The 12,298-nt window shown below is 39.3% G+C and overlaps 1 pseudogene; it reads right to left on the bottom strand.

Annotated features, from left to right (window-relative positions):
- Window positions 1-2,102: 2,102 nt before the first annotated feature.
- On the bottom strand, window positions 2,103-2,842 carry LOC116093408 (annotated as a pseudogene).
- Between the last annotated feature and the right edge of the window lie 9,456 nt (window positions 2,843-12,298).

Raw genomic sequence — 12,298 nt, 5'->3', positions numbered from 1 at the left:
ACTATACATGGTAGGACTGATTGTTCTGGCAGCATGTGTATAGTAGAGGATTGTAAAGTCAATCATCAGTGGGAGTAGAGGCCCTTGGCCCTGTAAAGGTTCTGTGCCCCAGTGTAGGGAAATGCCAGGGCCAGAAAGTGGGAGAGGGTGGGGTGGCAAGCATGGGGAGGTGGGGAGGGAACAGGGGTTTGTTCTTGTTGGTTTTGTTTGTTTGTTGGAGGGGAAACTTGGAAAGGAGAAATCATATCACATGTAAATAAAGAAAATGTCTAATAAAATATTAAAAAAATTAAAAAAAAAGAAAAAGTGCCTAGGAATTTGACACATAGATAAGCCCAAGCTACACCCAAATACTAGGAAGTACACCATGGCTTGTCCTTAGCCCATAATCCAGAGTTACTTCCTAGCAACACTCAATCAAAGGTTAGTCTGATTGTTTCAGATGTATTTTCAGACTGATTTCATTATTCATGATTTTGCTTCAAAGCACCCACCTGTTGGCTTAACACTCCTTGCTTACTTGCCATTGCCTATAAAACCCTATCCTGATGAGAGCTCGGGGCTGCTCCACATTCCTGTCCTGCTGTGTCAGGGTTGGTGGAGAGCCCGAGTTAGAGCTTGTAATAAAGAGACTCTAATGCAATTACATCAGAACCAGCTCTTTGGTGGTCTTTTGGGGTTCACAAACACTTCTTGGCACAACACTGTCAATTAAAAAAAAAAAAGAAGCTATTTCCAATTAACATTTGTCTATGGCAAAGGAAAAATTACTTTTTTTCCAATGGAGTCTTACTGGTTATATTAACCAACCTTCAGGGCGGGCCCCATGCCTAGTGGTAGATAGCCAACTCAAAACAAACTCAATGGAATTTGTGGGATTAGTGTCTCATATTGCTTAATTTGGTCATTTTTGTCTTGCTGATATTTTGCTTGTACATTATAGTTTCCAATTTTGTGTTTTTATGGGTTGTGTGTGTGTGTTTCTTGAGATTTTTCTTTTAAAATTGTTTATCTTCTTTTGCTGATTTTGCTGTTAATTTGAAAGAGTGTGTGTGTGAGAGAGAGAATAGGAGAGAGAGGGAATGAATCGAATGAACGGCCATGGTGTTGAGTGGGTGGGGAGGTAGAAAGGATCTCAGAGTTAGAGGAAGTTAAACCATGATCAGAATATATTGTAGTGTAAAAGGATTTTCAATAAAAACTATGTAAACAATTCCCCTAAATAACATAAAACTAAGTCACATATGCTTCAGCACTCATTAGGCTGAGGTAGAATTCCCGTGAGTGTGAGGCCAGCCTGAACTGTATAGTTAGTACTGAGCCAGAGTATGAGAACTTACTCAAAAGCTAATATTATAAAATTAAAAGAATACCTAGGAAATAAAAAGAACTGCACCACTGATATACTTGATTAGATGAATGAATTTTAAAACCCTGTGTTGAGTGATAGAAACCTAACACGTGAGTAATTTATATGAACTTCTGAAACTGCTCTAGCAAAGCTATGATGATAGAAGTCACCAAGTGGTTATCCTCTGGCAGAGAATTGAATGAACAGACACACAAATAGAAATAAAATTAATTTTTTGGGGGGGGAGGAGGAATCATCCTGAGTGGCATAACTCCAACCCAGAATGAAAATATCATATGTATTTGCTTATATGTAGATATTAGCTGGTAAGTAAATGATATTCAAAATGTGATCCATAGAACCACAGGGGTTAGGAATAGTATAAGGGACTGGTGGCATATAGATCTCCCTAGGAAGGGGAAGTAGAATAGTTATGGATGGATGTGGAGGACAGGAATAGGAGGATTAAATGGAAGGGGAAGGGAGAGGGGAATGAGGGAGAAAATACAAGGAATAACGGGGGGGGGACTACAGTGAGAGGCAGCTAAAATTAAGTGGTATTTGAGTACTAGTATGGAAACAATAAAATAGATACTTCCGAAAAATATATGCATATATAAAGGTTCGATCCAAAGGATATCACCAAATAACTGGGCAGATAGAGCATCAACAGGCCATCTCTGGTCACCTGTAACTTTTTTTTAACCTTATTTTGTTTCAAGGTCATTATTTATTTGTTACTCTTTAAGACTTATTTTTGACTGGTCTCAGATGTAGAAGTAGCAGCTCTCAGTGAGGACAGCCTACATCTCTTGGCAATCTGTTCCTGGCACTTTTCTTTGGCTTCCTTCATTCTCTTGGCCAAAAGTTTAGCGTATTCTGCAGCCCCCTCCTTGTTTTTCCTAGTGCATTGTTTCTTCAGAGCAATACCTCAGTGTTTGTGTTGCAGGACACGTGGAGTAACAAGACGCTGAATCTTGGGTGCTTTGGTCCTGGGCTTCTTACCTTTTCTGTTTAAGGGCTTTCTGACAACATATTGGCGGACATCATCTTTGGAGAGATTAAAAAACTTTCGGATTCTCCTAGCTCTTTTAGGTTCCAACCAACGAGGCACAGTAGTTGTCAGTCCAGGAGTATCCTTCTCATCTTTCTTTACAATAACCAAGTTGAGAACACTTGGATTGGCATCCACAATGCATCTATGAACAGACTTGTGCTTCCTCTTTCTTCTTGATCTATAACAGGAATGCCCCTTACTCAACAGCAGGAGCACTCTGCCATGAGTCAAAATGCTTTGCTTCATGGGAAAACCTTGTTTGTCATTCCCACCTCTGATCGGGACCACATAACTCTTCCACTCTTTACCAAGAGCATCAATAGCTACTTCTGTGGCCATGTGCTTCTCATAGAACATATACGAAGCTTGCATTTGTCATCTACTTCAATGAGTTTCTGACAGCCGGTGGCAGGGAAGGAGATATTCAGCTTCATCTTGGCACAGCCGACCACCTAGGAGGCATCATGAAAAAGAGCTTAACCTTATCACCCACCAGAGATGGGGGTGGGGAAGGATACAAGTAAAGTGGACGTGTTTAGAAAGGTTCTTTGGAGCAACTCCTGTCTGTATTGTCTGGAAATAGGCAGTTCAGTTCACAGGTTAACGAGCAATGGCAGCTTGATCCATTCTGATACACCAACAGTCCAGTTGGGCAGAGTCAGGTTAGCAACAGCGATGATAAGACCTATCTGAGACAGCCAGGCCTCAGCCTGGTCTCGAGTCAGCAAGGGACCTGGAGTGACACCAGGAGAAGTTCTTAGCTGTGCCTCTCCCTGGGAAGCAAAGATCAGTGAAGACATGAGACCGGCAAGCATTGCACACAGCAAGGTATACCAGCAATCCAAGCTCTGTCTCCATCACTCTGTGGAGTCCTATTTATACCCTCTAAACATGTATCCTCCATGTGCCTTGCCTCAGCATAGGTCTTGCCTCAGCACATGCACACAATCAGCCTGAGTCCTTGGAAGCGGCAACAAACTGCAACACACTACCAGAAGTTTTTGGTTCGTTTCTCTCTATGGCATCTCAACAAATGCAGCTCAACTATTCAGTGTAAGGCAGATAAATACACGAGTGTTGGTAGCAAAGAGTCCTTCATCACGTGTCTGATCATGTGCTTGCTTTAGCAAAACATCCTTTCTCCTGTGTCTGCTTCAGCGAATCCTTCCTTCACAAGTCTGCCTTAGCTATCCACACCTGTGTCCACTTTAACTAAATGTTCCTTCACATGTTTGCCCCAGCAAAACACCATCCAACTGACTTTGCGAAGAACCCTTAACTTTCCACTTCCGTCACCAAAATGATGTTTCCAATACTGGGATTAGGTTACATCTAATTAAGTTGCTGGCCAAAAGGGCCCATGGAAATGCTCAAATTCCTGTAGTAGATAGAAACAGAAAACAAACTCAACAACATTTTTGGAGTTTTCTTGTCTCATAATGTCATGTCAGAGTTTTTCCTCTAAAAAAAAAAAGTCTTTTTATTTTTAGTTTGTTTTATTTTGTATATTTCTCCTTCTCTTTTTCTACCTTATAGGTTCTTTGTGCATGTTATGACTTCCAGTTTAAGGTTTTTATGGGACTCCTGAATGTACAAATGAATGGGTCTCTGCATCTGTATCTGTTTCTTGTGCCTTTTCTTGGGCTCCTTTCCTTCTGTTTGTCTTATTCTAATGTGTTAGTTTTTGTTTTATCTTCTTATTTTATTATTATCCCTCAGAAGTCTATTTGTTTCTAATGAGACACAGAAAGGGGTGAATCCACGTGGGAGGGGAGAAGAACTGGGAGGAGTAGAGGGAGGGGAAACTGTATTTAGGATATATTATGTGAGAAAAATATATTTCAATAAAAGGAAAAATAAGTATTCTATAATTTCCCTAAATATTTGTTGCAACCTGTTTAAATCTGTGATTTTATTGTATGCAACTTACACTTTAATTTTTCAGAGCACAAATTATCAGAATTTCTCAGATGATTGTATTTTATTTTTCTCAGGGAGTATTATTGAAGGACTTTGTGCTTTCCTTTGATGAACTGTTTCAGAGGAAACTAAGTGTCTCAGCCACACTTTCTACAAAGAACAAATACAAGAGCTAGAGTCAGGTCCAAATCTCTGTAAGAGTTGGCCAGGAGTTCCATTGCTGTGAATAGTTCCTAGGAGTTGGCAGCACAATGGCACAAAAGCTTCCTGTACTCATGGTCAACATAAATACATGATTCCTTGACAGAGTTAAAGCCAAACTCTAAATCTTCCATGTGGTGGAGACAGAATGTATTATCTGCCATTCATCTGCAGTGATGCACGTAGTTCTGTCTGGTGAAAGCAGCCACATTAGGTGTGACCATGGCAGTAGTAGGTGTGTAGGAAGAGCTAGGGAAAGAAAAACTCCCATCAAAAACTTGAAGTGGCTAGGGGTTGGCAGCTTATCTGAATTGGAAACTTGCATTACAAAATAATCTCACTGTTGTCTAAGATCCTACTTTGGATGCTATTAAGCACTATGCCTTCTGTTTTCTTTTTTTAAAAAACTTTTTAAGCTTCTTAAATTTTTGTAACCATTATGGTATGTTCTGCATTTATACCATGTTATTTATATTTTTACATATCAGTATGAAAGAATGTATTTTTTAGATTTATTTATGTTATGTGTATGAGTGTTTTGCCTGAATCTATGTGTGTGTACTACGTGAATGCCTGGTGCCTGTAGAGGTCTGAAGAGGAAGTCAATTTCTTGGGAACCGGTGTTATGGATAGTTGTAAGCTGCCATGTGGGTTCTGGGAACCATTCCTAGGTCCTCTGAAAGAGCAACTAGCATTCCTGACCTCTGAGTTATCTCTCCACCCTGAAATAGAATGCAGTTTTAAAGAATAGGTGTTACAGATGCTATGAAAAAAAAAAAAAGGCTTGTATACCTACTTCAAGTTGAATGTTCTTTTTTTTTTCTCTCAGTGCCATAAACCAAACCCAGGGCCTCATACTTGTTAAGTACACACTGTCACGGAGCCCTTGAAACTGATATTACAGTTGTGGGGCCTGGAAATTGAACCCAGGTCTTCTGGAAGAGCAGCTAGTGCTCTTAACAACTGAGTTATTTCTTCAGTTCCCCATGACTATGATATTTTTGTGTTTACTGTTATTTTATGTCTCCCCTTGTTGGAATCTATGTTCTATATGAGCTAAGTTTCTTCTTCAATTCTTTGTTCCTAGGGCCTGGGACATCTGGCTGAAATAGGGGACCTGAGGAGACCAGTGATTTCTTGTAGATACTGGACCAGAAAGAAACAACAGTACTATCCTATACTTTCCTCTAAATCTAATCCCCAACTTACACATAACACATATATCTTGAACTTCTTTGCCCCATATCTTGTGCATCTGTTCCAACATGATCTTTCAGTTATATAAGTGACATCACGGTGACCTGTCTTTAATGTTTTCACTTTTTTTTTATTACCTGCCCACCTTTGTGAAAAATCTTTTGGGCCATGTGTTAACTTTGGAGTAGGACATTGCCTTGAGGCTCAAGTCTTTAAATTCATATCTCCTTTCAGTTTTTCAGATAAAAAGCCTCACTTTATGTTTGGCCCAGCCTCAATTGGGTTTCCTCAGAAGCTGACCTTGGAGCAAGGTTTGAAGTACATTGAATGGACTTTACTGTGTGGACATGGTCGGAGAGGAGTGGAAGAATGATAGAAAAAAACTGCATTGCATTCGTTATTAGATCACCTACCATCAGAGGCAACTATAACTTAATTTAGTCAGAATTGGAAGTTGGGCTCAAAATCATGCCATCAGTCACCAAATGCTCTCTGGTGGAGAAGGAGCAGCAGAGACAGATATTACATATGGCTTTTTGACCAGCTTACACTACAATGTTGATTCTGGCAGCCCAAGGGCAAATTGCAGACAAAGTTGTGTGAGTTAGGTATTTGAAGTAAGGCTGGATTCAGAAATGTTTTAAGACAAGAACAGAAAATACTAACTAGCTGAAATACATACATATATATATATAATATGTATATGCATATACATGTGTGTGTGTAAAAATAGAAAAAGGAGGCCATGAATTTGAAAAAGAGCAAGAAGGATATACTAGAGAATTTCAAGGAGGACATGATGGAATTCTAATCTCAAAAAATACGAGAAATATTTTTTTAAAGGAATTATTAAGGTCATACTCTAAACTGTAACTATTAAAAAGTACAGTTGAAGATTGTTTTCCAGCCTTTTATTCTGAGATAATGTCTGTCTTTGTCACTGTGGTGGGTTTCCTGTATGCAACAAAATGTCGGGTCCTGTCTACATACCCAGTCTGATAGTTTACGTCCTTTTATTGGGTAATTGAGTCCATTGATATTAATAGATAATTAAGGAAAAGTAATTGTTGCTTCCTGTTATTTTTGTTGTTAGAGTTGGAATTCTGTTCATGTGGCTATCTTCTTTTCATTTTTTGGAGGATTACTTTCTTGCTTTTTCTAGGATGCAGTTCCCCTCCTTGTGTTGGAGTTTTCCATTTATTACCCTTTGAAGGGGTTGATTTGTGGAAATATGTTGTGTAAATTTGGTTTTGTCATGGAATACTTTGGTTTCGTCATCTATGGTAATTGAGAGTTTTGTTGGGTATAGTAGCCTTAGGGTCTGTATGACATCAACTCAGGATCTTCTGGCTTTCATAGTCTCTGGTGAGAAGTCTGGTGTAGGTCTGATAGGCCTGCCTTTATATGGTACTTGACCTTTTCCCCTCACTGCTTTTAATATTCTTTCTTTGTTTTGTGCATTTGGTGTTTTGACTATTACATGGTGGGTTGATAATAGCCCAGAAGATTGGAATACACAAAGTACAACCCACAAACCACAAGAAACTCAAGAAGAAGGAAGACCAAAGTGTGGATATTTGTTCCTTCTTAAATGGGGGAACAAAATACCCATGGAAGGAGATGCAGAGATAAACTATGGAGCAGAGACTGAAGGAAGGACAATCCAGAGACTGCTCCACCTGGAAATCCTTCCCATATTCAGTCATCAAAACGAGACACTATTGTGGATGTCAGCAAGTGCAGGCTGACAGGAGCCTGATATATCTGTCTCCTGAGAGGCTTTGACAGTGCTCGACTAATACAGAAGTAGAGGCTCACAGCCATCCATTGGACTGAGTACAGGGTCCCCAATGAAGGAACTAGAGAAAGGACCCAAGGAGCTAAAGGGTTTGCAGCTCCTTCGGACAAACAACAATATACACTACCTAGTACCCTCAGAGCTCCCAGGGACTAAACCACCAACCAAAGAGTACTCATGGCTCCTGCAGCATATGTAGCAGAGGATGGCCTAGTAGGTCATCAATGGGAGGAGAGTCTCTTGGCCCTGTGAAGGTTCGATGCCCCAGTATAGGGGAATGCCAAGGCCAGGAAGCAGGAGAGGGTGGGTTGGTGAGCAGGGAGAGGGGGGAGGGAATAGTGGTTTTTTGTTTTTTTATTTTATTTTATTTTTTTCTTTTTTTTCGGAGGGGAAACTGGGAAAGGAGATATCATATGACATGTAAATAAAGGAAATATCTAATGAAAATAAATAAAAATAGTACAGTTGATGCTGGAGAACGAGAACACACTACAGGTCCCTTGGCTTTCAAACCCTGATATTTGGAATGTTGACCATGCCAACTGTCACCCAATGTTCGTCCTTAAGGGTTTTGTTCTAGTTGGGCTGTGGTGGAGCATGCCTTTAATCCCAGTTCTTGGGAGGCAGAAGTGGGCAGATTTCTGAGTTTGAGGCCAGCCTGGTCTACAGAGTGAGTTCCAGGACAGCCAGGGCTATACAGAGAAACTCTGTCTTGAACCCCCCCCCCCAAAAAAAAAAAGTTTTGTTCTCCAAAAACTTGTTTGTGAAAGTGACATACAAGAGTCACAGGGAGGAGACCAATTCCCAGAAGATCCTCAGACTAGGAGCAGGAAGGCAAACTTCTAGCAGGGGGAAGAGGGCTCTCAAATGAATGGATGGACCTGAATAAAAACCTGAAAAGCCAAAAAAAAGAAACTACAGCTGATAAAAATTTTAATGTATGCACTAGTCACAAAAGTATTACCACAAGTAATATCAAATAACAATATCCCAAGTATGATCGTGCATACTTGTAGTGCCTACACCATCATGTGGTGCTTGTCAGTATAAATTGGATATTGTTTTTGGTCCCATATATATATGGTTTTTCTGTGTTTTAGGTACTAGCAATACCTTGTGTCCATAGAAGAAATGAACAGTCATTACTCTCCAAGAGATTTCTTCAGTAATCTTTCAATCTTACCCTTCCAAGCGCTAAACAAATATTATTTTTGTATCACAGTGTTTTAGTTATTCCAAATGTCTCCTTTCTTTCAACATGACAATTTTGAGCATTCCCAGGTGTTTAGTGCAGTACTAGCTCATCGTGTTTAACTGCTGAGAAGTATTTTGTTGTATACATTACAACTTATCACCCTTGTGCTGATGAACATCTAACGAGTTTCTGCTTTTCTACTATTTCAAAAAGGCTGCTATGAACATTTTCATACAAGCTTATATGACTGTCATGCTTTCAAACTTCTCAAGGTTCCATTGGTAAGGTAACTTGGAATTAAGAAATAAGTATTTACAACTTGCAAATTGGCAAACTCTACAAATTTAAGATATTTCTCTCCAAATGTATGATTGTTAAATATTTGCCAAATTGCCCCTAGATACAACTTAGAATAGTAATTACTGAATCAAAGATGGGCCATTTTAATCAAAGACATGACTTATCAAATATGCTTTCTAAAATGATTATAATTTTATTGACATATGTCCAACTTTTACAGAATTTTCAAATGTTCATCTCGCTTTTAGATACATATTCTAAGATGTTTTCTCCCTTGGAAACCATGTTTTTTCTCACTGTTGTGAAGAGTAGGGATTTCTGTCTATATCTAGAAGGTTTAATAAACAGTTTTAGGATGGCATGTTTAAAGATAATGTTTTTGTAACAGAGGAAAAAAGAGGAAGTGACAGGAAGCAGACCAAGGTGACACAATTGACCAAGGCAACAGAGGAGAAAGGAAACATGAGCCATTGCATTCCTATCCTCTTGCAGAATACATTTTAAAAGCCATTGTTTATAAAGATAGATATTTTTATATAGTTATACCAGAAAATGTGTACCCCATTTCTGCTTTTCTCATTTAATATGATTTACACATCACATTTCTAGACACGGATGTAATAGTCATTGTTTTCATTTTAACTACTTTGTAGTGATCTGTTATCATTCCCCTATTGTTGAACATTTGGGTTATTTCCAGTCTTTTGGCATTATAAATAGACTATTGTGCTACAAATTCCTTTATTGCAGATTATAGGTTTTTTTTTTTTTTTTGGATTAACTTCCTTAAAGCCCCCGTTCCTTAGTCCATTACTTAGTCCATTACTTACTCAGGTTACTATATACATACTTCTTTGTAATTTCTCTTGTCCTAACCCTACACTTGTCAGAGTTATATGTTCTGGCTGTGTCCTGTCACAGCATGCTATATTTTCTTCTTCTTCTTCTTCTTCTTCTTCTTCTTCTTCTTCTTCTTCTTCTTCTTCTTCTTCTTCTTCTTCTTCTTCTTCTTCTTCTTCTTCTGCTCCTCCTGCTCCTCTTGTTCATCCTCTTCCTCCTGCTCCTGCTCCTTCTTTATTATATTCTCATACATTACATCCAGACTACAGTTTCGCCCTCCCCCCTTTCCACCAGTTTCTCCCCCTACCTTTCCTTTGCCCTGGTCCCATTCCCTCTTCACCTCCTCTTTGAAAAGATCAGGCCTTCCAGGGACTGATCAAACAAATATGGCATAACAAACTACAATAAGATCAAACATATATTCTCACTTCAATGCTGGACAAATCAATACAAAGTCAGGCAAAAGAGGCTGAGACAACGAGCATCCATGGAGTCCCACAAGAGTACTGAGCCACACAAACATAACATAAGCAGGGGCCCTAGGTCAGAACATACAGTCTCTCTTGATCTCTGTGAGCCCCTTTGAGCCCAGGTTAGTTGATTCTGTAGGTTTTCTTATGCTGCCCTTGATCCCTCTGGCTCCTTCTATTCTTCTTCCCTCTCCTTATCAAGACTCTCTGTAATCTGCCTAGTATTTTATTTTGGTACTCTGCATCTGCTCCCATCTGTTGCTGGATGAACTCTTTCTGGTCTCTCTGATGATGATTATAATAAGCTCCAGTCCCAGTTCATCCTGCGGGCATGACAAACTCTAGGTCAAAAGTTTTGTGGCTGTGTTGGTGTCCCAGTCCCTCTACTTGAGGCCTTACCTGGTTATTGAGGGTAGGTGGTTCAGGCTCTATATCTCCCATTAGGAGTCTTCACTAGTGTCACATCATAAATTCCATGAAGTTTCCATTGCACTAGGATTCTTAGCCATTCTGACAGGATTAAGGTAGAATCTCAAAGTTGTTTTGATTTGCACTTCCCTGATGGCTAAGGATGTTGAACATTTAAGTATTTCTCACTCTCTTTAGATTCATCTGTTGAGAATTCTCTGTTTATATCTATACCCTATTTTTAATTGGATTATTTAATTTGTTGATGTCTAACTTCTTGAGTTCTTTGTATATATTGGATATTAACCCTCTATCAGATATAGGATTGGTAAAGATCTTTTCCCATTCTGTAGGCTGCCGTTTTGTCCTTTTGATGGTGTCCTTTGCCTTACAGAAGCTTTGCAGTCTCATGAGGTCCCATTCATTAATTGTTGATCTCAGTGCTTGTGTTATGGTATTCTGTTCAGAAAGTTGTCTCCTGTGCCAGTGACTTCAAAGCTGTTTCCCCAATATCTCTTCTGTCTGGTTTTACGTTGAGGTCTTTAACCTACTGGACTTGCAGGGTGATAGATATGTATCTACTTGCATTCTTCTTCTTCTTTTTTTTTTTTTTTTGGTGTAAAATCTGAGTGTATTTCTTTAAAAATGACATGAGGCTTTTACAATCATTGCAAAAGAGAAATGAAAAATCTGGCAGCTCAACAGTTGAGGTACCTCTGAGGCTATCTGAAACATACTGGGTCTAAAGCAGCAGCTATCTCCTCTGAACTGGTGCTGCATCCCCCGGGCCCAAGTGCTCTGGGCCCGGGGGACTGCGAGAGATACATGAATCTGAGTCCTAGCCCATCTAAGTTCTAGTGCTAGTCCTGCATGTGAGTCCAAGTCCTTCTTCTTCCAGTCCTAGTGCTAGACTTACTTGCATTCTTCTATATACCAATGTTCAGTTAGAAAAGCACCATTTGTTTAAATGTTTTATTTTTTTCAATTGTATATTTCTGGTATCTTTATAAAAAAATAGGTGTCCATAGGTGTGTTAATTTACATATGAGTCTTCAATTTGATGCCTTTGATCAACCTGTCTCACTTTATGCCAATACTATGTGATTGTTATTACCACTGCTCTTTAGTACACTTTGAAATCAAGGATACAATACCCCGAGAAGTTCTTTTATTGTACAGGTTGTTTTAGCTATTTTGGGTTCTTTGTTTTTCCATATGAAGTTGACTATTGTCCTTTCAAAGTCTAAAGATTGCTTTTGGTAAGGTGAACATTTTTTTGTTGATCATACTGATCATGAGCATGGGAGATCTTTCTTTTATTTGAGCTTGGATTTTCTTTTTTTTTTAATTGGATATTTTATTAATTTACATTTCAAATGTTATCCCCTTTCCTGAATTCCCCTCTGCAAACCTCCTATTCTGTCCCCCCATTACCATGCTTCTATGAGGGTGCTCACCCACCCACCCACTCCCACCTCACCTCCCTAGCATTCCCCTACACTGGGGCAGCACGCCTTCATTGGACTTTGATGCCAGATAAGGCCCCTTTAGCTCCTTTCCT

Source organism: Mastomys coucha, chromosome X (assembly GCF_008632895.1).
Source record: "Mastomys coucha isolate ucsf_1 chromosome X, UCSF_Mcou_1, whole genome shotgun sequence".
NCBI classification, from domain to species: Eukaryota; Metazoa; Chordata; class Mammalia; order Rodentia; family Muridae; genus Mastomys; species Mastomys coucha.
Note: the sequence above shows the minus strand (reverse complement) of the source record. Positions and strands in the feature narration are given on the sequence as shown.